The sequence below is a fragment of the Pseudophryne corroboree genome, chromosome 9 (assembly GCF_028390025.1).
Source record: "Pseudophryne corroboree isolate aPseCor3 chromosome 9, aPseCor3.hap2, whole genome shotgun sequence".
In the NCBI taxonomy this organism is placed as follows: Eukaryota; Metazoa; Chordata; class Amphibia; order Anura; family Myobatrachidae; genus Pseudophryne; species Pseudophryne corroboree.
In genome coordinates, this window is record NC_086452.1 from 43,796,867 (window position 1) to 43,823,236 (window position 26,370).

General features: G+C 48.0%; 1 protein-coding gene across 4 annotated transcripts in view; it reads right to left on the reverse strand.

Moving 5' to 3' along the window:
- The window catches only part of FGGY (FGGY carbohydrate kinase domain containing), a 533,714-nt gene that overhangs the window by 371,554 nt on the left and 135,790 nt on the right, over nt 1–26,370 (reverse strand). For 3 of the 4 annotated variants that reach the window (XM_063939262.1, XM_063939261.1, XM_063939259.1), the window contains exons 1-2: nt 10,726–10,811; nt 5,097–5,195 (exon numbers count right to left, since the gene is read on the reverse strand). The gene's annotated coding sequence lies outside the window, so the exon portion shown is untranslated. Of the gene's footprint in view, nt 1–5,096; nt 5,196–10,725; nt 10,812–26,370 lie in introns of those variants that run through there. The other variant, XM_063939260.1, reaches the window with a different exon arrangement.

The following is a 26,370-nucleotide window of genomic DNA, read 5'->3' on the forward strand; positions in this document are numbered from 1 at the left end:
CAACCTTTAGGTCCATCCTCGCCTCCAGTTCTTCCACGTCCTCTTAGACATTTCTCCACCTCCACGTACTGCTTCCCGTTGTGTAGTAGGCAAGAGACTCTCGATTTGGACCAGGTGATTCTGATTCTGATTCTTGTTCTTATCCTTTCCCCTTTCCTTTCCTCCTCTGCCTCTTTCCGTATCTTTTCTTTCCTCTTCTCCTTTCTTCTGTTTCTGGTTTGTGCTTATAGGGTTAACAAGGCATGTTTGACAATCAAATTATTATTTTCCACGTGTTTGAGCTGTTATAAAACGTTGTTTACATGCTCTCCTGTTATTAGCTATAGGAGCTAGACAGGCCCGCAGTTATATTACGATACTACTCTTTATTACAATTGTCTACACGTTAACCGTTTGTCATTGCTACTGTTTTTCAATAAACATATTTTGCACTAAAAAAAAATGCAAAAACTGAGCAGTGTGACCCCCACCCGTCCCCTAAAAGTCTCTTCATCATGCCCTAGTCAGTCTGGGCTGGTTTCCATTAAAGGGGGTTGACAACGTGCAAAGCATTTTGCTAATTTGCAATAAATTAGCCTTACCCTAAGCATCTATGAATTGTAATTTTTCATAAATATTAAGGAATGTAAAAATATTATGTCCTGGCAGGTGCATGCTCAGTAATCTCCTAAAACTACCTGTGACATCATGCATCTGCCAGATTTCAGCTCATTGGCTCAGAATGATCACATGATCAGCTGGAGCTGCTGCCTCCAACAAACAATTAATCTAAATAATGCCTAACGGATACAGTATGTGACACAGGGGAGGGTGTATTATGGTTAATTATTCCCCAGCACTAATGTGTATTAATAACTTTTCATTGCAGTTAGGCTCTTAATATGTCTAGTAGCCCAAACCTTTTACTGTGTCCTTGTTTTAATAGATTGAAAGTATTTTTGCAGCTTAGTGCACTGTATACTGTAGGAGCTCTTCCATAAAACACCATTGTGTGGCACGGAGCATTAGGTCTAGATGGACATAGCGCAAAACAGATGAGTTTCAGAAAGTATGAAGCATTGAAACATGCAAAATCTGGACAAAAATAAATCCTGCTCCTATTCTACCCAAACCCCACCAGGTGATGCATTCAGCATCCCGGCTGTTGGGATGCCGGAGGTCACGTGACCTGAGATCTCCGGAAACATGGCGCCATCACAGGTTTCAGTATAGTAAATGGGCTGCAGGGTGTGTGGCAGTGTCGGACTGGGACGTAAAGGGCCCACCGGGGTAGTGCAGTGGTAAGGGTCCATGTGTTTAGGGGTGTGCCCAGTCTCCATAAGGGGTGTGGCCATCTGCCACAGAGGTTTGGCTAACCATTAGAGAGTGCTTGGTCTGGGCCCAATGATAAATATATATATATTAAATAGTATATAAATACTATAGTATATAGTAAATACTGCTAGTGCATGCATGATAATATACCAGATTAATAACAATGCCCTGTAGAAAATAAACCTAGTCCTGTGCAGTATAATGTGACATATGTATAATATGGGTGTAGTATGAGTGGCCGGTATACTGAGCACCGGTATCCCAACGGCCGGCATTCTGAATACAACCCGTATAATATATACTTCAAGTGCACAAGTCTGCAACCTGATGTCTAGAGGAGGAGGTAGGGCCCCCTAGGCACTGGGGCCCACCAGGGAGGGTTTCCATTGCTCTCCTGTCAGCCAGACCAAACCTGATGTGTGATATGGGGCACTCCTACCAGGGGGGCAGTAAAGGGGAAGTATGTGCAGCGAGGGGGACAGTATGAGGTGGTGCTGTGCTATCAGTATGATGTGTTACTCTATGCGGAGACTATTGTAAAATCAGCAAGTGTGAGCTGGAAACAATTTACTCTATATCATTGAGCAGCCAAATTTTTTGAAGCTTTTCCTTTACTTACTCATACACAAGATGCATTTTACCATTACCAGCCCCGTATAATATACTATGCCTGCATTCAGCATTAGTGCGGAGTGTTTTTAAAATAACAGGGGGGGGGGGGGGGGGGGGCTTTGAAATCCATCACAGAGAGCATGCATTGGAGAATTTGCACACATACGTCTTCTTCCATTTTCCTTGTCTTAAGAGACTGGGCAATGAAAGCAATTTACAAAAAAAAAAGAAAAGAAAAGAAATCAATTTGGAAATGTACTCTCTTTCGTCTGCAGTTTGATTGAAAGCCAGAGGAGAAATGGGCCAGTCGCTGACATCAAAACAAGCCTTGCTGACCTCCATTTAGAGAGGCACTGTATAATGAATCTTAATTAAGATTGGGCTGTCAGACTTGCCTAGCTGCAACTCTTAAAATGTAAGAGTGAAATAAACTGCAAGGGAATATTAATCATTTCTTCCTTTAGGTCTGTGTGCATGTTAAGTGCATTCTGGGCCACAGAGGTTGTTTAAAGGACAGCCAGGGTGGAACATGATCCGGTCTGCATGCAAAACACAGTCTGACACAGATGGAGATGCGGCCAACACAGATCACTTATCTATCAGAATTATTGTTTTATCTCTTCCATCTGTCCTTGCACTAATTCATTAAATTGGGAGAATGGGTTCCTATGCCACATCTATAGGGAAAACCGCAGTAAATTATGCGCACTTGACAGGATCCTGGATTGAAAGCGTCGGAACGTTTTAAAGGTGAACCGCCGTCTGCTATTTTCCTTCTGCCTCCAACTGGTAGCAGAGTGGGGTTTGTTCAAAATCAATTCATCGAAACCATTGATGTTCTGAGACAGATATCGATCACAGTAGTTTGGGTGGATACAGCGCACATTATAGGAATCGATTCTGCTGTGATTGTATATTTACTAAACAGTTAACGGCATATGCCAGGGTTATTTTGTAAGCATTACATGTTAAATGTTGACATACTGAACATGTCAACATTATTCTGTCACATTCTGAATATTAGCATAATATACCACACCCCATGTGCATAATATCGGTAATGGGAAATATTGATTGATTATTCAGGTTTGTTAGCAAACCAAGAAAGCACACTAATGGGCAAAACCATGTTGTACTGCAGGTGGGGCAGATGTAACATGTGCAGAGAGAGTTAGATTTGGGTGGGTTATATTGTTTCTGTGCAGGGTAAATACCGGCTGCTTTATTTTTACACTGCAATTTAGATTTCAGTTAGAACACACCCCACCCAAATCTAACTCTCTCTGCACATGTTACATCTGCCCCACCTGCAGTGCACATGGTTTTGCCCATAAGTGTATTTTTTTGGTTTGCTTACAAACCTGAATAAGGCCCTATGGCCCTCATTCCGAGTTGATCGATCGCTCGCTAGCTGCTTTTAGCAGCCGTGCAAACGCTAAGCCGCCGCCCTCTGGGAGTGTATCTTAGCTTAGCAGAAGTGCGAATGAAAGGATCGCAGTGCTGCTACTAAACAAAAATTGTGCAGTTTCAGAGTAGCTCCAGACCTACTCCTACCTTGCGATGACTTCAGACTATTTAGTTCCTGTTTTGACGTCACAAACACGCCCAGCGTTCGGCCAGCCACTCCCCTGTTTCCCCAGCCACTCCTGCGTTTTTATCTGGCACGCCTGCGTTTTTACACACACTCCCCGAAAACGGTCAGTTACCGCCCAGAAACACCCACTTCCTGTCAATCACTCAACGATCAGCAGTGCGACTGAAAAGCATCGCTAGACCTTGTGTAAAACTGCATCGGCTTTTGTGAAAGTATGTCACGCGTGCACACTGCGCCCCATACACATGCGCAGAAGTGCCGCTTTTAGCCTGATCGCTGCGCTGCGAACGAAAGCAGCTAGCGATCAACTCAGAATGACCCCCTATGTCCACGAAACCTGCCCTTATTCAGTTAGCATGTGCCAATCCTGTATCCGTTCAGATTATCAATACTGGACCAACGTTTTCACATGCCTAGGTTAGGGTTGTCAGGTTGTGGAGGTATTGATGGTAGATTAATTAATTAATAGTAGATACATACAGTATATACCCTTCTTCCTCAAAATTACATTGCTAGTTATATTTAATAGCTTCCAAACTGGGGTAATTGAGCAAAATAAACTACTAATGTGATTCCTATTATGGAACTAGGAAGGATTTTTGTTATAAAGGGGGGTATATATCAAAACTTGGAGAGAGATACAATTGTGAGAGATAAAGTACCAACCAATCAGCTCCTAACAGTCATTTTTCAAAGACAGCCTGTAAAATGTAAGGTAGAAGCCGATTGGCTGGTACTCATCTCTCACAATGTTAATCTCTCTCCGAACTTTGCTAAATACCTCCTTTATTCCCTACCTAAAAGTGCAATATTGCCTTCTGCATATAGTAGTTGTTACGTAATTGCCCCTCTCCAAACTCAAAGTTCTGGGGCTGCTGCATGTAGCTGGTTCCCATGGCTACAGACTAGCGTCACCCAACACCAGTCCTCAGGGACCCTAAACAGCGCATGTTTTACAGTTCTCCGTAGTATCACAATTAAAATAATTAGTACTTGTGGATCTGTTAATATGTGTCCGCCAGTAATGACTACACCTGCACACCAACATGGAGACTGGAGGCGCCTATTGGAGAAAGGGCACTATATAAATAATATCACTATTAATAAAACGTGCACTGTTAGGGGTCCCTGAAGACTGGAGTTGGGAAACGTGGCTTTAGAAATGGCAAATAGAATGTGATCACGCCCCCTTTATGATTTGGCCAAGCCTTCCGTTACGGCACCCAATTATTAACCTTTGTTCCCCCTTACTACCAAACCGGGATACTCCACTAATTGGAAGGTTCTATTTTCATTCATCACAATATTACACACATGACGGGCACAAGAAAATTATGGGTGTGCCACAACTAGTGTCTTCTAGACTTTCACATTAGTGCAAAACACTCTTACTCTGTAGATCTGACGCTTCCCACATAAAAAAAAAAAATGTCTCCTGAAAATCTACGTTATCCTGCCTCTCAGCTAAGGAGATACAAAGAATCCCTTGAAAGAGTTTAAGTCAAACAGTGTAATAAAAAGTAAATATTGATGCGGCCTTTTTAAGTAACGGTCTCAGTCAATATTAAATATGTACCTGTCTGAGGCGGCAGCCGGCCAGGTGACAGCAAACACACAGGGCGGCCGAGAGGAGACTGAAATGTAGTACTGAGATATTCAGCAAGCCTTCCAGAGCCTGGAATAAAATAACAAAGTCCAAATATCAAAGTATATTCCATGCAACAGCATTTTATTATTGCAGACGATCATTCATACGATCTTGTTTCTGTAAACTTGGGAAACCCGTGACTCCCCAGATGTTGCACAACATGTCCCAGCATGCTGGGAGATATAATTGCACAACAGATAGTGTCGCAGGTTACCGACCTCTGCAACTAAAAGGGATAAAGCTCCCTCGCAATTTTTCATACTGTTTGCTACAGCGTGAATGTGTAAAGCCCTTTTGGAGCCTGGAGCATTTTTGGAGCCCTGCTCCTTATTTAGGAAGGATGTACAGGACAGGGGTGTGAGAATTTGCAATGTACAGAGCAAACTAACACTTACTGGGCACGGGGACATTCCAGCTCTGGCTGGGAAGCAGGAGGTTTGGGAGGGAAGGCCCTGCACTATCGCTAAGTACAGTAGGTCAGTGTTTCCCAATCCTAGTCCTCATGGCTCACTCCATACTTGCCTACTCTCCCGGAAAATCGGGTGACCCTCCCGGCCCCCCTGGAAGAGCAGGCAAGTCTCCCGATATCAGGGGTCCCCCCTGTCCAGCCACCCACTTAGCAAGTAAAGTGGGCGGTCCGGGCAGGCAATGACGCAATTCTTGTTGAATCGCGTCATCATAGCCACGCCCCCTGCTGTATAATGCCGGTAATAACGGCATTACACATCGGTGGGCGTGGCTTACATGACGCGATCCGCAGCCACACCTTATTCCGCCTCCACCACGCCCTAGTTCTGCCTCTGGCCCGCCCCCTCTTCACGTCACGCCACTGCCCGCCCCCCTGCTGAGCCAACCTGGCTCAGCCATGAAGTCGGCAAGTATGGCTCACTCACAGTCCAGGTACTAAGGATACATGAGCACAGATGGCTTAATTATTACCTCACTCAGCTTGATTTACCCACCTGTAGCGAAGCAGGGATTTATCCCTAACGTGTGATTGTGAGTGATCCATGAGGACAATGTAAGTGGTAGTACAGCATTACAGCACCCTGAAGAGCTAGCTTATGGGACAAGGAAACTACACCATACTTGCCTACACTCCTGGAATGGCCAGGAGGCTCCCAAAAATCGGGTGACCCTCCTGGCCCCCTGGAGGAGCAGGCAAATCTCCAGATTTTTGTGGTACCCCCTTGCCCGGCTGCCCACTTAGTGAGTAAAGTTGGAAGTCGATAACGCAATTCTTGTTAAATCACGCCATCATAGCCACGCCCCCTGCAGTATAATGCCGGTAATATTGAAATTACAGAGCACGGGGCGTGGCTTAAATGACACAACAACCACGCCCCATACCGCCTCCTCGACTCATCATTACCCTGCCCCGCCCCTCTGCTGAGCCGACCTGGCTGCTCTCTCCCGAAGAGAGCAGCCAGGAAGTCGGTAAGTATGAACTACACAGTATAGAATTTGACAATATAAGGAACGTTTTCCATAAAGTGGTGTAACAAAATGCCTGGGATTCTTCACTATAGTAGCAGGTCTATTCATGAAGCAGTGAAAAGTGTGGAGAAGTGAGCTAGTGGAGAAGTTGCCCATGGCAACCAATCAGCTGCTTCATATCATTTTATAGAATGCACTTGCTAAATGTTACTTAAAAGCTGATTGGTTGCCATGGGCAACTTCTCCACTGGCTCACTTCTCCACTCTGTTCACTGCTTTATGAATAGACCCCATCATTAATTTGACTCCATTCCATTCAGCACCACAAAATAAAACTTCTTCCCCATGAGAATAAATATCACATTCATCTCAAGATTGCTCAGGGACAACAGAGTACATCCAACTTTTACACACTTTTTGTTTATTTATATATTTATTCAGGCAGAACAAGAGGGAGAGAGTTTATCAGCCTTTTGCGGCAGACTGTTTCAGTGAACACCTCCACAGGCTGCGAGGAAAGTCGGCCTTCTGTGAGCCAGCACATGATGCCGGTCAGGCGGCTTCCATGATTCATAGGACTTACCCCTAAATGCAAAGATGTGGACATATACTAAAGCAGGGGTAGGCAACCTGTAGCACTACATATCCCAGCATGCTCTGCCAAGGGTGTATCTAGGGGTCCGAGCACCCCTGGCAAAGTACGGGACTGGCGCCCCCCACCACCACCACAGTTGAAATATGGTAGTCGGGTGTGCCAGAAAAAGGGGTGTGGCCACACAATAGTACCCTTCATTCATATTACACCACACAGTAGTGTCCCTTACTCACATTACACCGCAAGATAATGTCCGTTATTCATATTATACTATGCAGTAGTACTCCTTATATACATTTCACCACACACTAGAGCCTCTTATTCACATTACGCTACATAGTAGTACCCATTATACACATTATTCAACACAGTAGTGCCGTCATCAGTCGGGGACTGGCTGGACACCCGCTTCCCCACTCTCCAGGTTTTGGCAGGCTTTCCTCTTCTGTATTTACGGTAATTATAATGCTTATTTCATGACCGGCACTCACACATGTTTCTTGATAAATGCCATGGTGCCCTCAGCATGGAGAAAGAATGCAGGCTGTAGTAAAGTAGCTGCGGCACTCACGGGTCTTCCTGTTAATGTAAAGGCTATGGCCACACATAGCGGCCAAGCGGGTCCCGTTTAGTGGGACCTGCTTGGGCGCAAGGTGACTGCACATGGGCGCCTATGCAGGTGCCCACACATGAGCGGCAGTCCTGCCGCCGCTGGCTTCAACCGCAGCATGCTGCAGTCGAGCCAGGCGGCAGTTTCACACAGTGCGGCCATGCCGCTCTGTGTTCCATTGAAATTCCATGCGTCACTGGCCGGATCCTGTTCTGCGGGATCCCGCAGAATAGGATCCGTGTGCACATAGACCCCCCTCCCAGCCAAGCGGGTCCCGTTCAGCTGCTGGGTTGTTGCCCTCCTCCACGTCTCCTGATGTACTGGCCTGTCTCCTGGTAGCGCCTCCATGCTCTGGACACTACGCTGACAGACACAGCAAACCTTCTTGCCACAGCTCGCATTGATGTGCCATCCTGGATGAGCTGCACTACCTGAGCCACTTGTGTGGGTTGTAGACTCCGTCTCATGCTACCACTAGAGTGAAAGCACCACCATCTTTCAAAAGTGACCAAAACATCAGCCAGAAAGCATAGGAGCTGAGAAGTGGTCTGTGGTCACCACCTGCAGAACAACTCCTTTATTGAGGGTGTCTTGCTAATTGCCAATAATTCCCACCTGTTGTCTATTCCTTTTGCACAACAGCATGTGAAATTGATTGTCAATCAGTGTTGCTTCCTAAATGGACAGTTCCTAAATGGACAGCATCCACTAGGACGTTAGAGAAATATATATAACATTTCTCTTTATAGAGGAGGCACCTGTGTTGGCGTCGTTCTCCCTACCAGGGCAGTTCCTCACCCACAGGGATGCCCAACAAAAATCACAGAAGGCAGAAGCGGCAGCCACTGTTCTTCTTGCCAGGGTCCGGCACCTCTCCGCAGTCCGCACTACAATCAAGTAACTCTGCAAAACTACAGCTCCCAGCTCCCAGCACCCATTGCTGTTGGGAGCTCACCGTAGCTGCTGGGAGCTGTAGTTTTGCAGAGTTACTTGATTGTAGTGCGGACTGCGGAGAGGTGCCGGACCCTGGCGAGAAACAGTGGCTGCCGCTGCTGCCTTCTGTGGTCTTTACCGGGCATCCCTGCAGGCGGGGAACAAAAGAGCATTGTGAATCTGCCACTTGGCCACGAGTGGCACAGTCAGGAGACGCCCCTCCTCAGCTGGCGCCCCTGGCGAGTGCCATCCTGGCCAATGGCTAGATACACCCCTGTGCAGCCCTGCCACAGTTTTGATGTTAGGTCATGCTAAAACTGTGGTACACTGGAATTAGTATTTCCACAGCAGCTGGAGTACCACAGGTTCCCTACCCCTGTACCAACGGTTTATACACTGTAATAATTCCGCCAACCAGACTGCAAGTCATAATTCAGGTTACAATGATTTAAACTGACCACAATTATTTTATTTTTAATACAACATTATATTCCACAGTCCTGAGACACATAAGCCTCTTTCACATCTCCAATGCCGGATCCCACCCGGGAATTGGAAATGGTTCCTTCCCGGGTAGGACCTGGCATTGGACCCTAAGATTTGGCTTCCCGACCCGGCAAAAAGACCCGGGTCAGGTGCAATGACGGTGGTGGGGGGGCGGAGCCGGCATCGGGGACGGAGGCGGCGCTAGGAGATGAGCTCATCTCCGCGCCGCCTCTCCCTATGTAGTGAACGGGTCCCGGGTCACATCGCCCCAGCAACGCTGCCACTGACCCGGTATTCATCCCGGGAATAACCCTTCTTATAACCCGGGTTGAATTACCGGGTCAGGCGACCCGGGAATTCTCCATGGGCCCTTTCACATTGCACAGTGACCCGTGTCGACCTGGCAATATACCCGGTCGATACTGGGTTATTTTTACGATGCGAAAGGGGTAATAGAGTAACTGGATTTTCCGTTACTGTAATAGGTTTAGCTTTATAAATAAATGATAATAAAAATATTAGCTACTTCTACATATATGGCCTTATATAGGAATGTAGGTGCAGTAACGCAATTTAGAGATGGGTCTTGGTACTACATTCAATCACTACCACGCGCATGCGAGAGTCTGCAAGGAGACTCTCGGCACTCACCCCACTGCCAGCATACTGACGGCCAGGATGCCGTTGCCTGTATACTGACAGCGCTGTCAGTAATTCATACTGATCCCCCGTACACTAGCACGGATATCCTTAAAATCTGGACTGTTAGGATGCCTTCAGGACGGAGTTTTGGAAACCCTGTCATGAATAATGAGACTATGCATATGCCGGCTTACTATTCTCGCTCTTTAAACAGGTTCTGTGGCTGGCTGACTTCAAACCTGCATTTCCACTGGATTTAATCAGCCACAGAACCTGTATAATCCATGAGCGTACCGGTGGAAAGTCATAGTATGGTAAGCCTACCCTTATGCATGTTAAGCATGCCCCTTTCAGATGGGTCACAGCTGGTAGAGGCTAGATCCAAGTGGCCTAAGGGACCTTTTCCGTCAGGGGGAGGAGCCACGACACAAGGGGGAGGAGCTACACCAGCGGTACAGTTGGTCTAGTATCCACACCACCAACTATTACCTTTAGTAATTAGGTGGCGAGCGAAGCGGAGCGAGCCACCGTGCCCGAAGCGTGGCGAGCGAAGCGAGCCCGCAAGGGTACTTTTTGGGTACCTTGTTCGGCCGCAGCTCCTCCCCCTGGTGACGTGTCTCCTCCCCTAGATACGTCAGAAGGTCCCTTCTCCCACTACAATATAGAACCAACCATAACACCAAGCCTACTGGTTCATACATTTAGTTACACCCGGCTCCCAGCTGTGTGTTATGTAGCATTGGATGTGGCTATGCATTTAGCCTGCACATATAGATACACGTAGCTTTCCATCTGTAACTGTGAATGAATTAGTGGGAGCCTGTTACACAGGAGCATATGCAGCAGACACTTACTTGTCAGCACAGAACACACAGTGACTCCCACAGCAACATGCAACAAAGTGTCTGCAGCCTGCTTCCTCTCATCCCAGCATTTCTGCAGCTTTTGTAAGCTTACTTCTCATTGGTCAGCTTTACAGAAACACTGATTGGCTCACATTTTACTCAGTAATCTCTCTCTCTCTCTCTCTCTCTCTCTCTCTCTCTCTCTCTCTCTCTCTCTCTTTCTCTTTCTCTTTCTCTCTCATACACATATTAGCTCACAGCTTCTAAAGATTTACAGGGGTAATATAAATTTAATTAAGCTAAAAACAAAATACCTTATTTGTGCGGTGTCCTCGAGAACACTCTTATACAAACATCCAGAAATGTTTTTTTTTCTTCATTATACATTACAGTTGTATACCAGCAATAGCACTGTCTGTCTAGGATGGTCGTGGAAAAATCAGGGGACAAAGAAAATGGGGGCCCCCCCTCAGAATTTCAACAGCCAGCACCGTGTATGACCAGACAAGACTGGTGGCACTAGCAGAGAGACACACAGTGTGAGGTCCCCCTGCCGTAGTCCCAACAAGCCCTAGGCCAGTCAGCACCAGGCTGTATTCCTACGACATAGGGCTGTGGAACTATACATTCCAGCATGCCCATGTCTTAATAGTAAAACTATGGCAGGGCATGCTGGGATGTGTAGTTCCACAGCAGCTGGAGGGCCGCAGGTTGAAGACCCATGTCCTGGGGTGGCCACCCTCCCTCTGCATGCGGCTCGGCACACTGCTCACGAGTGCAGCAGCAGCGTTTCTAAGGGACCGTCAGCTCCTGATTGGCTGCCGGACCACGAGCTTTGATTGGCTCATGAACCGGCACCTGATTGGAGATACACACCACCGTCAGAGACTGAGGGGCAGCAGAGGTGCGCGCTTCGCTCTCCTCACACAGCAGCAGCGCAGTGAGCAGCACTGGGGGGGGGGGGGGTGTACCTGGCACTGTGGGGGCATATGTGTACCTGGCACTGTGGGGCATATGTGTATCTGGCACTGTGGGAGGCATATGTGTACTTGGCACTGTGGGGGGCATATGTGTATCAGGCACTGGGGGCATATGTGTATCTGGCACTATGGGGCATATGTGTATCTGGCACTATGGGGCATATGTGTAACTGGCACTGTAAGGGCATATCTGGCACTGTGAGGGCATATGTGTACCTGGCACTATGGGGGCATATCTGGAACTGTGGGGGCATATATGTATCTAGCACTGTGGGGGCATATGTGTATCTGGCACTGTTGGGGCATATGCCTATCTAGTGGCACTGAACTACTGGAGGCATATGTGTATCTGCACTGTGGGGGCATATGTGTATCTGGCACTGCACTACTGGGGACATATGTGTATCTGGTTGCCCATATGTGTATCGCGCCCCATGTGGCATGTGGCCACACCCATTTTTTTACGTGCACGCCTAAGGCGCGCGCACACAGTACAACTAACAGATTTTTTTTACTTGCACCACTTACTGGGGCATTATATATATGTGGCACTGTACTGGGGCCAGGGCTGGTGCTAGGGTGTTCGGCGCCCTCCTGCAAAATATAAATTTGCGCCCTCCCATACTTTACATGCAGGGCCGGGGGGTTACCATGGCCTCTTGGGCCCCCGAGCTGCAGGAGATCCGTGTAAGCCTATGGATGTGAACTCTCTGCCCACACACACTCTGTGCAGCGCTAGTTACGGCCCTGCACACACAGTGCCGTAACTAGACATTTTAGCGCTGTGTGCAAGAGAGGGCATCGGCGCCCCCTCCCACCTGATTGTAAAACAGGGTCAGTGCGCGCCACAGGCGCCCGCAAAATATATAGGGGCGTGGCTTCATGGAGAAGGGGTGTGGCCACAAAATAATACCAATTCATATTACATATTATAGTAGTCTCCATTATTCAAACTACGCCGCACAGTAGCGCCACTACACCAGGTAGAGCCCCTTTTACACATTACGGCGGACAGATTCCCCTTTTTACACATTACGGCAGACAGCGTCCCCCTTTTTACACTTTACGGCAGACAGAGTCCCCTTTTTACACATTACTGCAGACAGCATCCCTTTTTACACATTACGGCAGACAGCGTCCCCTTTTTACACATTACGGCGGACAGTGTCCCCTTTTTACACATTACGGCGGACAGTGTCCCCCTTTTTACACATTACGGCAGACAGTGTCTCCTTTTTACACATTACGGCGGACAGAGTCTCCTTTTTACACATTACGGCAAACAGAGTACCCTTTTTACACATTACGGCAGACATCATCCCCTTTTTACACATTACAGCGGACAGTGTCCCCCTTTTTACACATTACGGCAGACAGCGTCCCCTTTTTACACATTACGGCGGACAGTGTCCCCTTTTTACACATTACGGCGGACAGTGTCCCCCTTTTTACACATTACGGCGGACAGTCTCCTTTTTACACATTACGGCGGACAGAGTCTCCTTTTTACACATTACGGCAGACAGAGTCCCCTTTTTACACATTACGGCAGACATCATCCCCTTTTTACACATTACAGCGGACAGTGTCCCCCTTTTTACACATTACGGCAGACAGCGTCCCTCTTTTTACACATTACGGCAGACAGCATCCCCTTTTTTACACATTACGGCAGACAGCGTACCCCTTTTTACACATTACGGCAGACAGCATCCCTTTTTACACATTCTGGCAGACAGCGTCCCCCTTTTTACACATTACGGCAGACAGCGTCCCCTTTTTACACATTACAGCAGACAGAGTCCCCTTTTTACACATTACGGCGGACAGTGTCCCCCTTTTTACTAGTGATGAGCGGATTCGGTTTTACTCGGTTTTACTCGGTTCTCAAAACCGAATCTTATTGGCTATCCAGAACACGTGACATCAGTGAGCCAATAAGATTCGGTTTTGAGAACCGAGTAAAACCGAATCCACTCATCACTACTTTTTACACATTACGGCAGGCATCATCCCCTTTTTACACATTACGGCAGACAGCGTCCACTTTTTACACAATACGGCAGACAGCGTCCCCTTTTTACACATTATGGCAGACAGCGTCCCCTTTTTACACATTACGGCAGACAGCGTCCCCCTTTTTACACATTACGGCAGCCATATACCCCACAGCCCTCCACCAAGCACACATAGAGTACACCACAGCCACCTCTCATACACTCATGTACACCAGCCCTGCACACACTACCTGGCACACGTAGTTACGGCTCTGCACACAGATACACACATACATACATACATATATATATATATATATATATACACACAAATACAAACACACACACATATACACACACACACACACACACACACACACACACACACACTTTCACTCTCACACTCTTTTTACATCCACTTACCACAATCTTGCTGGCTAGATCTTCACACAATCTGCTAGCCTGGTCCTATGTAGCCCTGCACCCTTGGTCAGTGTAGCTTCGCCCCCTTTTGATAGAACGAACACTGAAACTCCGCTCACTGTCACATGGGAGAGAGGAGAAGGCTTCATGCTGCCGGCGCTGCTGCGGCTGCCTATCAGTGTGACAGGCACAGCAGCAGCAGCAGGGGGGGACAGGACGGCGCTTTAGCAGGGATGCAGAGCAGTGAAGGCGCCTCTCCTGCCCGGCACCTACCTGCACTGCATCCCTTTGCTGAGCGGGTAGCGCCGGGCCTGACTGGGGCATTATATGTATGTGGCACTGTACAACGTGACTAAAAACGGGGTTGTGACACAAGGTCATACTCCTACAAACGTCATACCGAAAGGTGTGCACACAAAAATGGGGTGTGGCTTTGTTCCTTCGATGTGTGCATGATAATGGCTCTTTCACTTGACAAGATCTTTTCTGGCTCTTTGCCTCTGACTGGTTGGCCACCCCTGCCCTAGGGAAATTAGGCCTGCAAAAAAATAAATGCCAGCCCCCCAGGTGAGAATAGCCCCATGCTAATAGCCCCATCCACAGTGTAGTAGTTGATGTGGGGTAAACATTATGGTAAGAACTAGATTTATTATGTTTTTCTACTTGCACACTACAAGTCTCAGCAAGCCCCGTCATGCCTAATTTTAATGGCTACCAAGCTTAAAGAACCATTAAAGAACACGTTCCAAAACCACATACTGTTTGAACTATGGGCCTAATTCAGACCTGATAGCAACAGCAACAATTTTCTCTAATGGGCAAAACCATGGGGGTAATTCAGACCCGATCGCTGCTGTGCATTTCGCACAGCGGGCGATCAGCAATAGACTTCGCATGCGTATGCACCGCAATGCGAACGCGCATTGGCAAATAACAACAGGCATCGCCAGTCAGCGACAGGATGGTGCGAAAAATGCAATCGCACAGCCATTCGCATGCTGATTGACAGGAGGAGGTCGTGTGTGGGTGGTAACTGACCGTTTTCTGGGAGTGTCAGGGAAAACGCAGGCGTTCCCAAGTGTTTTCAGGGAGGGTGTGTGACGTCAGCTCCGGCCCCGATCAGCCTGTTCTCATCGCACTGTAGGAGTACGTCCTGGGCTGCGCACACACTGCACACACAGGAAAAATCATTCAATGATGAGTGTGGTGCGAACGGATTTGCAGCTGTCCGTTGACTGAGGGTTTTTAGCAGCTCAGCATACACATGCGATCGCACACTTGCATGGTGAATATACACTCCCCTTAGGCGGCGACTATCTCATAGCAGGACAACAATTTTAGCAGCCTAGCGATCAGGACTGAATCACCCACCATGTGCAGTGCAGGTGGGGCAGATGTAACGTGCAGAGAGAGTTAGATTTGGGTGGGGTGTGTTCAAACTGAAATCTAAATTGCAGTGTAAAACTAATGCAGCCGGTATTTACCCTGCACAGAAACAATATAACCCACCCAAATCTAACCCTCTGCACATGTTACATCTGCCCCCCTCCCCTGCAGCGCACAAGGTTTTGCCCATTAGAGAATCCTATATAATAAAAGGCTAACTCTGCTCCTAACCTCTATTGTTCACCGGCGGCCAGTAGATGGTGCCTGACGGAGCAATTCAAGTGTTACTCCATTAGGGCATGCACAATCACACACATCTCAGCATGACAGAGCCCTGGCTCCCAGCAGCGCCATCATTTTGACGGGCTGGTAACTAGTATTATAAATAAGATAATATACCAATCTCCAAAATAAACTCCCTCCCTTTCCTTATCAGCCTGTGCTACTCAACTTCAGTACTCACCTTTTGAGGGCTGAACAAACAATTGGGTCTCCGCATCTACAAAGGAGCAGCTTTGTATTGTAGTATCACTTTGGCCCCTTTCAGTATGCCTGGCCACTAGGCAACAGCTAAGTAATGTAAAGAGTAGTGCATACAGTTGTGGGGGATCCGGTCTCTAGTTCGACAGTAACTAGCTCGACACTATCTAGGTCGACCACTATTGGTCGACAGTAACTAGATCGACAGGGTTTCTAGGTCAACAGGGTCTCTAGGTCGACATGAGTTTTTCACAATTTTTTTCTGTTTTTGAACCTTTTCATACTTTTTTTTTTTTGAAGAGTAATTTTTATTCAACAGCATAAATAATGATACAGACATTTCAGTGTATACTGGGAAGCACATTCGGTATTACACGTTATTCTGAATCATACTTGTCTCCAAGGATATACATATACAGAAGACATTCCCCGTATTGCTGTTCCCGTGCATTCTTCCCACAAAATACATATTTTCTGAAGTCCGTAAACAGATCATGATTCACATACTTAACATTTTAGATATTTTCTCCCCAAACCTTTATTGTAATTACCCCGTCTAGTAGGCTGTATATAGCCCACAACCCCTCTACCCCAAAACAAAACCCCCTGAAACAAACTCAAACCTAGTCAACCCAAAATGTGTAAGTTGTGGTGTGGCAGCTAGATAGTTAAACAAACTACGTTAAAGGAGAGATAAAGGTCCGGCTCAGCGCCTAAGGGCCAATAACGCACCGCAGTGACAGCCGGTGCCCTCTAAATCTGAAGGGCAAGGGATGAGTATGTGGAATTGATCCAAGGAGACCATATCTTCTCGTATTTGGTAAGGGCATTATATTTCATATATACATAGCGTTCTTTTAATAGGGTATCGTTTACCAAACCTTTGAAAGCAGGTATCGTGGGAGGATGCGGGGCCATCCATGTCCGCGCAATACACACCTTAGCAAGAGCGCACACACTGCGGGCATATATGCCTTCCCAACGAGACCCAGAGTCAGGATTGCCCACCCCCAAAATACAAAATCTCTGAGTCAGCAAGCCTCTCGGTATCCCCGTATGTTCCAGAATCGACCCGACCCCAGCCCAGAACGTCTGCAGCAACGGGCATTCCCATGTAAGGTGCCAGAAGGTGTTCCTGGCAGCCCCGCACTTAGGACAAACATCAACGCTATCGGTCCTAAATCTGGCCAGCCTGCTTGGCGTCATATATGATCTATGCAGAATGAAAAGCTGTATCTGTTGGAACTGCAGCGATTTGGTGACCTGGCTCGGGTTACCCAGAGCGCCCTCCCAATCTTCCCCGTCAATGGGACCCAAGTCACACTCCCAGCTCTCCCGAAGATTCGAGAGCGGGTCTGCATGTATTGTTTGAAGAAGGTACGAGTAGGTGAAGGAGATCACCTTGACTCGACCCAGTGAGTGTAGAAATGTTTTTATGGGGAAGGGGAGGAGCGCCGGGGGAGAGTCTCCGAACTGCGCCTGCAAGGCGTGCCTGAGCTGTAAGAATCTGTAAAAGTGAAAGTTCGGAAGTCCAAACTCCTCCTTTAATTGCTGAAATGATTTCAATGAACCATCGCTATATAGCTGAGACATTGAAATTATCGAATACGGAGCCCACACCTCCCCGCCCTCTAGAGACCCCAGTTCACTGAGCAATGTGGAGTGCCATAGGGGAGTATCCGGGTCCATACCCTCGTACCCAAGCAGGCCTTTCAAAGCTAGCCATATCTTCATAGCCTGAAAGACAATAGGAGGTGAGAATCTAGAAGGGTTTCCCCCAACCAGGACCTGCGCCGGGGAAAGATCCGGGTAATAGCACCTAAGGAACGCCCAGCTTAGTCCAGCCTCCTCCTCTCCTCGGAGCCAAATACCGATATGTGATAACTGAGCAGCGTAGTAATACAATTGGAAGTGGGGCAAGGCCAAGCCGCCGTCCCTTTTTTGTCTGGTAAGGGTGGATAATTTTATTCTAGATCTTTTATTGGCCCATATCAAGGACGTTATGACACTATTTAATTTCCTGAAGAAGGCTGGAAAGATGTATACAGGGGACTGCAAGAGAACATACAGTAGTTTAGGCAAAACTACCATTTTAATGAGGCCGACCCTGCCCGTCATTGTCAGCGGAAGCTTACACCAAGCTCTCGACTTGCGCACAAACGTCTGTACAAGAGGATCAAGGTTTAAGGGCACAAAGTCTGATGGGTCGTTAATAACTAGGATCCCGAGGTACTTAAACTGGACTGTCCAACACAGCGGTAGGGATATTTTCGGAACCTGGGGGGGGGGGCAATAATGGGCATAATAAATGATTTGGACCAGTTTGTGCTGAGACCTGAAAACCCACCAAAGGTCTCTATGACCCGCAACACAGTGGGCATATCCACCGCGTAGTCTCGGAGGAATAACAACAAGTCATCCGCATAAAGGGCTATTTTGTCAGTGCATGAACCCGTATCAATTCCCCCAATGTCCGGGTGCGACCTAATCAAACAAGCCAGGGGCTCGATGGCTATGGCAAACAGGGCAGGAGAGAGGGGGCAACCCTGTCTGGTGCCCCGTGTCAAAGGGAAGGAGGAGGAGATGTAGCCGTTCACCAGGACCCTGGCTCGTGGATTTTGGTATAACAATTTGATCCATTGTATAAAGTTAGGGCCAAAGCCCATGTTCCTCATGACTCCCCACAGGTAGGGCCACTCAACGCTGTCGAATGCCTTGGCCGCATCCAATGAGACCACAGCCGCGTCCGAGGGGAAGTCACGAGGAGCCTGCAAAATAGTGTACAGCCTGCGCAAATTAATGGATGTGGATTTCCCAGGCATGAAGCCGGTTTGATCCGGATGAATTATAGATTCAATTACTAGGTTGAGCCAGACCGCGAGAATTTTCGCCAGGATCTTGGCGTCGGTGGGAATGAGGGAGATCGGCCTGTAGGACTCCAAGAGTTTAGGGTCCTTACCAGGTTTTGGGAGCATTATAAGAATAGCCTCGGACATTGAGGGAGGAAGGCAGTTAGCGGCAAACATATCAACATACGTGTCAAGCAGCTGAGGACCAAAGAACTTAATGTACTGTTTATACAGTTCCGTGGGAATACCGTCACTACCCGGGGATTTACCATTAGGAGACACCTCCACCGCCGACGTCACCTCCTCCAGGGTCAGAGGCGCGTCCAAGGCGTCCCTAGCCTCAGGGGAAAATTTAGAAAGGGGTATATTTGTCAGGTACAGGTCTAAGTCCTCCATGGAGCATGTCAGCCGACTATCGTAGACCTCCCTAAAGTAAAGGAGGAACATCTGTGCAATGTCAGGGGTGTTATCTACCGTGGAGCCGTCGGGGCTAAGCAGCTGCGCTATCGTGGTCCCAGGTCGGTCGTAGTGCACTAAATGGGCCAGCAAACTACCTGGTCTGTCCTCCTGCATGCAGAGCCGGCCATAGCTATAGGCAAACTAGGCAATTGCCTAGGGCATTTGATATGCCTAGGGGCATCAGCAGCTTCTGCTGATTAAAATGATATGCGGCATGCCTATATTCTGTGTGTAGCATTTCATATGCAGATACAGCCACAGTCTCACACAGTATATAGGCATGCAGCATATCATTTTAATCAGCAGAAGCTGCTTGTGCATCCTAGCCACATACCAATGCATTGCAAATAAGATGCATTTTCATAAAAAAAAGGTGCCCGACGTTAGCACTGATGCAAGATTTGTGAGGACACATCTGTATCCAAGCAGAGGCAGAGGTCACAGTATTAGTGGCAGTGTGAGTGCTGTGTGCATGTGATTGGGTTGGTTGTGCAGTAGTGTTCGGAATATGAGTTAGGAGCATTATGTGTGTCATGTAAAAATGCATTAATAATGTGCAACATATGTGTAAGGGGCACTGTGTGTCATTACGTGTATAAGGGCATTAATAATGTGCAGCATATGTGTAACAGGGTACTACTGTATGTGTGTCATTATGTGTATAGGGGCACTAATAATGTGCAGCAAATGTGTAGGGGGCACTATACATGTCATTACGTGTATAAGGGCATTAATAATGTGCGGCATATGTGTAACAGGGTACTACTGTATGTGTGTCATTATGTGTATAGGGGCACTAATAATGTGCAGCAAATGTGTAGGGGGCACTATACATGTCATTATGTGTATAAGGGCATTAATAATGTGCGGCATATGTGTAAGGGACATTATGTGTAAAAGGGCATTAATAAAGGTTGTCATAATGTTTAAGGCGAATTATGTTTATAAGGACATTAATAATGTGTCTCATATGTATAAGGGGCATTACTGTGTGGAATTATGTGTATAAATGCATTACTAATGTGTGGCATTATGTGTATAAGGTGCTCTACTATATGGCGTTGCGTATAGAAAGGACACTACTGTTTCATCTAATGTGAATAAAGAGCAATAGGGTGTGGTGTAATGTGAATAAGGAGCAATTCAGTGTGATGTAATGTGAATAAGGGGCTCTACTGTGAGGAGTAACGTTTATAAGGTAAAGTGATACTACTGTGGGATGTAATATGAATTATGGACACTATTGCATGATAAAATGTGAATAAAGTTGCAGTACTATGTGGCGTAATTGGAATTGGTGTTACTATTGTGTGGCCATGCCCCTTGCCATCAAAATCACACCCCTTTTTGGGCTGTGCGCCAAATGTGCGAACTGTTCTATTTAAAATATAGGGGGTACAAACCCCAAAATAAGGACTGCTATGGGTGAGGGGTGATGGTGCTGGGAAAGAGGTGCAAGGTCAGAGGCGGAACCAGCGGTGGTGCTAGGGGGGCACCAGCCAAAATCTTGCCTAGGGCATCATATTGGTTAGGGCCGGCTCTGCCTGCATGTATATATTAGTGGCCCTAAACAAGAGGGAGCGTGCATTTTTGTCTGAAAGGTGAGCCAGCCAGGCCTCCTGCGCTTTCAGCCAGCGGGCCTTCAGCGCAGGGGTACCCTCGGTCAGGTAACGTGTCTCCAGGTCGCTACACTCAGTCTCGAGCTGTCTTTCCGTCGCCCTCCGAGCTACCTTGCAGGCAGCAATTTTGCCAATCAATGTACCACGCAAATACGCCTTGAATGCATCCCAAACAACCGGGACCAGGGCCGTGCCCACATTATCCGCGAAAAATCCCTCCCATGTGGGCGCTAAATCCGGGCAATCGCCCAGCTGGGCCAACCAAGATGGATGCAACCTCCAATATGACTGTCCCCTCTGACAGTCCCCATCCAATGACAGCACCAGGGGTGAATGGTCGGACACCCCCCGTGCCTCGTAATGAACATCCGCCACGCCAGGCAAAAGTTCAGGCGAGACCAGGGCCAGGTCGATTCTGGAAAAGGAGCCGTGTGTACCAGAAAAACAGGAGTATTGCCGAAGCGTAGGATACCGAGTCCTCCAGACATCTACCCACTGCATACTATCTAGAAAATCTGCAAATTTAGATCTAGATGAAATCGAGTCGCCCCCCGCCCCTTGATCCCGAGGAGTCTTTCATCTGTCCAAAGAGGCATCCAACACATTGTTGAAGTCCCCCAGGCAGATGACAGGGGTGTGGAGGGAGGAAGCAACAAATGAGGCGGCCTTCTGCAGGACATCATATGAAAACGGGGGGGGAACATACACAGACAATAGGAAAAAATTACGTGAATACAGTTTACATTCTAGGAACACGTATCTACCATATGGATCTGTATTTATCCTGATCATCTCAAACTGTATCGTCCTCTTTATCATTACCGACACCCCTCGGGAATAAGAGGAGTGCGAGGAATGATACGCCCACCCCACCCAAGGCCTGTGGAGCGACAACAGCCTATTCCCCTCCAAATGGGTTTCGCTCAGACAAATGATATCCGGGCCATATTTCTTGATCATTTTAAATACTAAGGATCGCTTAACTTTGTTGTTGATGCCCCGGACATTCCACGCCAAGATTTTTAAGGGAGGCATGTCGGCCAAGGTATCAACAGGGGCACAGCACTCCTAGACACCAGAAGGCAGAGAGGAAATACCATCGTCGGTGCCTTCCGGGCAACCGCCCGTCCACCCGGCGCTCCGCTCACGTAATCATATCGTCCGCAGGCCCCGGACCCCGAGCCGAACCCCATAAAACAGTGCAACCCCACCACACCCTCTGATTGACAAATATATAGACTTCGTGAATTCAAAACACATAACAAAAAAACTGCTGAGAGGCCAACAGCGGCCCCCAAACATCTCCCCACCCCGTATACCTCCCCGAACTGTGGCATACCCATATCCCTAACCAAACTCTAGCCCTGGAGATCCCAAAGCCTACGGCAACACTGTACTAGGCGTACAGAACAAAAACAACCCCAATACAAAAACCTTTATACGTTTATATGACTTCTCAGCAAAGTCCAGAACCACTAAACGAGAGGAAGCTCCCTGGACTTATACTTGCGGATTGTAGGCCCATAGAGGAGGGCGACCCGGTGTCAGTCTGGAGCCAGCTGGTGGACCCCAGGAGCATATATGTCCAACCAGGAAGCCGCCTCCCTTGGCAAGCTGAAGAATTTGGTCTCCCCGTCTGCCACCACACGCAACCTGGAGGGGAACAGCATCGAGTAGGGTAGATTCAGGTCACGAAGACGTCGCTTAATGGGAAGAAACTGGCCCGGTCTTTTTGAACGTCCGCTGCAAAGTCCGGAAATGCCGACACCCGGATTCCATTCCGGAGCAGGGGGCCCTTCACGCGTCCCAGGCGCAGGACAGAGTCCCGATCCTTATAGTGCAGGAATTTTGCTATAAACGTTCGTGGCGGGGCACCTGGGGGCAAAGGCCGGAAGGGCACTCGGTGAGCCCGCTCCACTGCAAACTGGGAGGTAAAGGATTCAGCGCCATATGCCTCTTTTAGCCAGGACTCCAGGAAATCTTCGGGGTGTGCCCCCTCTTCCTTTTCAGGTTGGCCCACGAATCTCACATTATTTCTGCGGAGTCTGCCCTCCATGTCCAGGAGTTTAGTTTGCAATGTCGTGACTTGTTGTGTAACTGCAGACACCGAACGTTGTAAAGGGCCGCTGAGGTCCTCCAGGTTGGAGACCCTCGTCTCAGTTTCGCCCACCCTCTCCCGTACTCGCTGGACGTCCTGTCGCAGCAGTGATAAATCACACTGCACCTTCTCCATTTTGTCCGACAGGCGTTGTTCACTGGCCGCTATGGCCTCCAAGACCTGCTGGATGGAAGGAGCAGATGGCTGTGCATTCACCCCTGAGTCGGCCCCGGCCGAGGGATCCATTCTGGCAGGGGGGGAGGGCTTAGGAGATGACTGCGTCGGCTGGGTTGCAGGCTGACGAGCAAACTTCTCCAATTTAGCCGCGGCCGCACTCTGGCCGCCCCTCACCATCGTATCAAGGCCCAGCAATACTCAGAGTCCCGATATTCAGTGTCAAGAAGTATAGCAGTGGGTGGTGAGTGCAGTATCAACAGCACGCCAGGGACCAGGATAACCAGCTGTTATATTGAAGGGAGAAGGGGGGACCAGAGGGGTCCAGTGGTATATAAATATATATCCAGTGTATGGTATTCCAAAAGCAAAAGGCAGGGCAGCTGGGACCAGTTCAAATCATCCAGCCCAATACAATCTTCACATACACTGCACCATGCAGTGAGGAGAGACACAGGAAGCTGCAGGTAAAATGGCCGCCCAGCACACTGATTCCCCCTTCTTCACTCCCTGCACCAGCCTTCAGGGGAGCAGGATCATGTCAGTGTGGAGCCCTGGGGGTGCAGGAGTGGGGTGCCGCTTCCCTCCGGTGCCGCAGGCCGCTGTGGCCGCCTCGGGTGCGCGATCGCGCACGCGCGCACACGCGCCCGGCGGAGCTCCAAAACTGAGGCCGGGGACTGGATTGCGGCCTAGGCCCGGAGTCCGGGCGGCCGCTGGCGCGAGCTGGGAGCGCTCGCACGGAGCTATAAACGATGCCTGCCGCTTCCCCAGTGCCGCCAGACAGGAGAGGAGTCCAGGGGAGACCACAGAAAGAGCCCCAGGATTATATCAGGATCAATGTCCAGGGAGCTCCTCGATCCTGCTGCCTAGTCCTTTGCCGCCGTGGCCACGCCCGAACCTTTTCATACTTAATGGTCCATGTGGACTACGATTGGAACGGTAACCTGTGCCTTAGCAGAGCGAGGCACCTTGCCCGAAGCATGGCGAGCGAACACGGTGCACTAATTGGGGTTCCTGGTCACTCTACGAAGAAAACGACACAAAACCCCCCCATAAAAAACTCATGTCAACCTTTTGACCTGTCGACCTAGACAATGTCAACCTAAAGACCCTGTCGACCTAGTTACTGTGATGTTAGTGTATTAGAATGCTTAATATTTGTAGACACTCCCTTACTAATCTGTGTAAGCCTGCATCTTCAGTGATGGTCCCTGGGACCAGGGGGATGCTGGGAAGTGGGTGGTCCAGTGTGCAGTGTGCCTGGAGTTGGTGATGGAATAAACAGCACAGCAGTGAACTCACATGTCTCTGTGTCCTGATGACTGGATTTACAAACATATAAACAAAACATGGTGTCAGAAGAAGTTTAACCTGGACTGCTAGTGCTCTCAGAGTGTGAAAGAATCCTGCAGCAGTCTGTAAGGCTGTGATACTCTGTGTCTGCAAAGCCTGCCGTGTGCTCCTCTCTTCAAACAGTGAGTAACCATGGATAAACTGGCTCCTCCAACTGGCATGCTGATGTCTGGTAACTTGTCTGAAAACTGGAAAAGATTTAAGCAAAGGTTTAATATATATCTTGCTGCATGTGGAGCTGATACAGAGGCTGACAAAACGAAGGCATCCATTTCCTCCATGTGATAGGAAAGGATGTGCTGGACATTTATAATAGTTTTCAGTTTGATGAGGGGCAGAATATGGTGCTATCTTCTATAATGCAAAAGTTTGAAGATTACTTTGTGCCAAGGAAAAATGTGACATATGAAAGATATAAGTTTTTCACATGTGATCTGTCAAAGTCAGAAAAATATCACGCTGCACATTGCCATATATGCACCTCATGCGTGTGCCCGCTGCACGTGCATGAGCCCTCCCGTGCGTGCGTATACTCGCAGTCGGGTGCACTCGCAGGCGCACGGTATGCGCATTTACGGTAGAGTTTGTGTGCGTCTAGCGGGCGACTCGATCGTTACATATTTTAATCATATAATGTATTTTGTAGATTATGGTCCCTTTGATAGAATCTGAAAGTTTAATCAATGTGGTATGTTCGGAGACAGAGAGATCCCTCTTTGTTTGATACGAAGGGTCAGACAGGGGTGACACAGTGGTGTTTAGTAGTGTTGGTTAGAAACGGATTAATCGCTCGTGCGTATAGTTATGGCCATAAGAAGTTTATGGACATTTGCTATATTTGCAGTTTATTACCCATGCGGCGGGAAACCTGAGTTTCCCTCCCACTTGAGAAGTTTGAAATAGTCACAGCCCACCTGTATGAACCAACCTATGACGTTTTGTTATGGTGCGGAGACGGATTCCTGTGTCCAATGAACAATAAGAATGTAGGGACCATTGTACTGTACTGTGTGTAAGTGTATATAAAGACAAGCCGACCTGGGCCAGCTCTCTACTCTTCTCAACGGTTCTCATCACTGATAATCGGGAGCTGGATATCCAGAAAGGCGCATGCGATTGTTTCCCCTTGTGCGTAAGTTCTCTGCAACCATATTTATCTCCTATTTGTTGTAAGCCATTTCTCTCTCTCCTTCCCCTTAAATGTAATTGTGCCGCTATTGTATTTTAACGTGTAGTAATTCGGTTAGGTATTTTATGTTAGTTTGGTAGTGTATAAGTTGTAATGTGTATTCTTTTGCAATTGAACGTTCATTCTCTCCCTTAAAAGGTGTTAGACCCTTAGACCGGAATTTGAGTGTTTATTATATTGCTAAGTGTTCTCTGAGCGTCACATACGCTCATACAGCTTTTAAACTAACAAGGTTACACTGTGTTGCATTTACACCCTAACACTGCACAAAGGTTTACAGTATAAGTACATTATTTATGGTATAGTTATAAAGGTTTAACTCTGTGAGCGTCAGCGCCGCTGGTGATCTCCTCGTGGTCTCGAGCGTCCGCTACGCTGATAGCGTATCGTTACGGTAATCGGCAGCCTATAGCGTGCTTGCCTCTACGCATTAAGCCGTGAGCAAACGTGCCGCTCGTGCGTCTCGTCCACGGCTAAGCGTCCGCTACGCTAAGTGCGTACCCTTACGGTACCACATACTCCAATAGCGTACTGAGTCTCTTAACCTTTTAGCGTGTTTAATATAGGATAAATCAGTAGGCTTTATCAATTGGGGACTCGCCCGCTCTTCACATATCTGCACTAGGTAATTTCAGCAGACATTATCG